Genomic DNA, 3,554 nt, shown 5'->3' on the forward strand with positions numbered 1-3,554 from the left:
TCTCGCGAGGGGGTCCCCTCTCTCTCTCGCCGAGTCCCTCTCTCTCTCGCCGAGTCCTCTCTCTCTCGCCGAGGGGGTCCCTTCTCTCTCGCCGAGTCCCCTCTCTCTCGCCGAGGGGGTCCCTCTCTCTCTCGCCGAGGGGTCCCTCTCTCTCTCGCCGAGGGGGTCCTCTCTCTCTCGCCGAGGGGGTCCCTCTCTCTCTCGCAGGGGGGGTCCCTCTCTCTCTGCCGAGGGGGTCCCTCTCTCTCTCGCCGAGGGGGTCCCTCTCTCTCGCCGAGGGGGTCCCTCTCTCTCTCGCCGAGGGGTCCCTCTCTCTCTCGCCGAGGGGGTCCCTCTCTCTCTCGCCGAGGGGGTCCCTCTCTCTCTCGCCGAGGGGGTCCTCTCTCTCTCGCCGAGGGGGTCCCTCTCTCTCTCGCCGAGGGGGTCCCTCTCTCTCTCGCCGAGGGGGTCCCTCTCTCTCTCGCCGAGGGGGTCCCTCTCTCTCTCGCCGAGGGGGTCCCTCTCTCTCTCGCCGAGGGGGTCCCTCTCTCTCTCGCCGAGGGGTCCCTCTCTCTCTAGCCGAGGGGGTCCCTCTCTCTCTCGCCGAGGGGGTCCCTCTCTCTCTCGAGAGGGGGTCCCCTCTCTCTCGCCGAGGGGGCCCTCTCTCTCTCGCCGAGTCCTCTCTCTCTCGCCGAGGGGGGTCCCTCTCTCTCTCGCCGAGGGGGTCCCTCTCTCTCTCGCCGAGGGGGTCCCTCTCTCTCTCGCCGAGGGGGTCCCTCTCTCTCTCGCCGAGGGGGTCCCTCTCTCTCTCGCCGAGGGGGTCCTCTCTCTCTCGCCGAGGGGGTCCTCTCTCTCTCGCCGAGGGGGTCCCTCTCTCTCCTCGCCGGGGGGTCCCTCTCTCTCTCGCCGAGGGGTGTCCCTCTCTCTCTCGCCGAGGGGGGTCCCCTCTCTCTCCTCGCCGAGGGGGTCCCTCTCTCTCTCGCCGAGGGGGTCCCTCCGTCTCTCGCCGAGGGGGTCCCTCTCTCTCTCGCCGAGGGGGTCCCTCTCTCTCTCGCCGAGGGGTCCCTCTCTCTCTCGCCGAGGGGGTCCCCTCTCCTCTCTCGCCGAGGGGGTCCCTCTCTCTCTCGCCGAGGGGGGTCCCCTCCTCTCTCGCCGAGGGGTCCCCTCTCTCTATCCCGAGGGGGTCCCTCTCCTCTCTCGCCGAGGGGGTCCCTCTCTCTCCTCGCCGAGGGGGTCCCTCTCTCTCTCGCCGAGGGGGTCCCTCTCTCTCTCCGCCGAGGGGGGTCCCTCTCTCTCTCGCCGAGGGGGTCCCTCTCTCTCTCGCCGAGGGGGTCTCGCGAGGGGGTCCCTCCTCTCTCGCCGAGGGGGTCCCTCTCTCTCTCGCCGAGGGGGTCCCTCTCTCTCTCGCCGAGTCCCTCTCTCTCTCGCCGAGTCCCCTCTCTCTCTCGCCGAGTCCCCTCTCTCTCTCGCCGAGGGGTCCCTCTCTCTCTCGCCCGAGGGGGTCCCTCTCTCTCTCGCCGAGGGGGTCCCTCTCTCTCTCGCCGAGGGGGTCCCTCTCTCTCTCGCCGAGGGGGGTCCCTCTCTCTCTCGCCGAGGGGGTCCCTCTCTCTCTCGCCCAGGGGGTCCCTCTCTCTCTCGCCGAGGGGGTCCCTCTCTCTCTCGCCGAGGGGGGTCCCTCTCTCTCTCCGCCGAGGGGGGTCCCTCTCTCTCTCGCCGAGGGGGTCCCTCTCTCTCTCGCCGAGGGGTCCCTCTCTCTCTCGCGAGGGGGTCCCTCTCATTCTCCGCGCGAGGGGGTCCCTCTCTCTCTCGCAGAGGGGGGTCCTCTCTCTCTCGCCGAGGGGGTCCCTCTCTCTCTCGCCGAGGGGGTCCCTCTCTCTCTCGCCGAGGGGGTCCCTCTCTCTTCGCCGAGGGGGTCCTCTCTCTCTCGCCGAGGGGGTCCCTCTCTCTCTCGCCGAGGGGGTCCCTCTCTCTCGCCGAGGGGGTCCCTCTCTCTCTCGCCGAGGGGGTCCCTCTCTCTCTCGCCGAGGGGGTCCCTCTCTCTCTCGCCGAGGGGGTCCCTCTCTCTCTCGCCGAGGGGGTCCCTCTCTCTCGCCGAGGGGGTCCCTCTCTCTCTCGCCGAGGGGGTCCTCTCTCTCTCGCCGAGGGGGTCCCTCCTCTCTCGCGAGGGGGTCCCTCTCTCTCGCCGAGGGGTCCTCTCTCTCTCGCCGAGGGGGCTCTCTCTCTCGCCGAGGGGGTCCCTCTCTCTCTCGCCGAGGGGTCCCTCTCTCTCTCGCCGAGGGGGTCTCTCTCTCTCTCGCCGAGGGGGTTTCTCTATCTCTCTCGCTGAGGGGGTCTCTCTCTCTCGCTGAGGGGGTCTCTCTCTCTCTCTCTCGCTCGCTGAGGGGGTCTCTCTCTCTCTCTCGCTGAGGGGGTCTCTCTCTCTCGCTGAGGGGGTCTCTCTCTCTCGCTGAGGGGGTCTCTCTCTCTCTCTCGCTGAGGGGGTCTCTCTCTCTCTCTCGCTGAGGGGGTCTCTCTCTCTCGCTGAGGGGGTCTCTCTCTCTCTCGCTGAGGGGGTCTCTCTCTCTCTCTCGCTGAGGGGGTCTCTCTCTCTTCGCTGAGGGGGTCTCTCTCTCTTTCGCTGAGGGGGTCTCTCTCTCTCGCTGAGGGGGTCTCTCTCTCTCGCTGAGGGGGTCTCTCTCTCTCGCTGAGGGGGTCCCTCTCTCTCGCTGAGGGGGTCTCTTTCGCTGTGTCAATGAGGTCTGAGCCTGCCCCGCACTGTCCTTACCGTTCTGCTGGTGTTGTTGTTGTTGGTCTCCTTCTTCTATCTCGGCCGCCACCATCGCCGCTGCCGTGTCCCCGGGACCCGGCCTGCGCATGCTCACTGCTCCAGGTCTCAGGGCGCGTGCGCATTGTTCGGTTTTCAGACTGCGCGTGCGTTCTGGAGTCACTCTGTGACTTTAAACTGGCAGCACCCTCCCAGCACCTGTCCCTGTACCCTCCCAGTATCCAGCCTGAACCCTCTCAGCACCCGTCCGTGCATCCACCCTGAACCCTCTTAGCACCCACCATGAATCCTCCCAGCATCCATCCCTGCACCCTCCCAGCACACACCATGAACCCTCCCAGCATCCACCCTGAACCCCCTCAGCACACACCCTGAACCCTCCCAGCATCCACCCTGAACCCTCTCAGCACTCGTCCGTGCATCCACCCTGAACCCTCCCAGCACACACCATGAACCCTCCCAGCATCCACCATGAGCCCTCCCAGCACCCACCCTGAACCCTCTCAGCACCCTCCCTGCACCCACCATGAATCCTCCCTGCACCCGTCCCTGCACCCACCATGAACCCTCCCAGCACCCACCCTGAACCCTCAGCAACCACCATGAATCCTCCCTGCACCCTCCCAGCACCCACCATGAACCCTCCCAGCATCCACCCTGAACCCTCCCAGCACCCACCCTGAACCCTCTCAGCACCCACCCTGCACCCACCATGAATCCTCCCTTCACCCACCATGAACCCACCCAGCATCCGTCCCTGCACTCACCCTTCACCATCCCAGCACCCACCCTGCACCCACCCTGAACCCTC

The 3,554-nt window shown here is 67.5% G+C and overlaps 1 protein-coding gene across 2 annotated transcripts in view; it reads right to left on the minus strand.

The window, feature by feature from the left end:
• rabgap1l (RAB GTPase activating protein 1-like) overlaps window positions 1–2,843 on the minus strand; it is a 698,291-nt gene extending 695,448 nt beyond the window's left edge. Inside the window, exon 1 of one of the 2 annotated variants that reach the window (XM_038795179.1) lies at window positions 2,744–2,843. The gene's annotated coding sequence lies outside the window, so the exon portion shown is untranslated. The remainder of the gene's footprint in view (window positions 1–2,743) is intronic. The other variant, XM_038795177.1, reaches the window with a different exon arrangement.
• Between the last annotated feature and the right edge of the window lie 711 nt (window positions 2,844–3,554).

The sequence above is a fragment of the Scyliorhinus canicula genome, chromosome 4, assembly GCF_902713615.1.
Source record: "Scyliorhinus canicula chromosome 4, sScyCan1.1, whole genome shotgun sequence".
Classification (NCBI taxonomy): domain Eukaryota; kingdom Metazoa; phylum Chordata; class Chondrichthyes; order Carcharhiniformes; family Scyliorhinidae; genus Scyliorhinus; species Scyliorhinus canicula.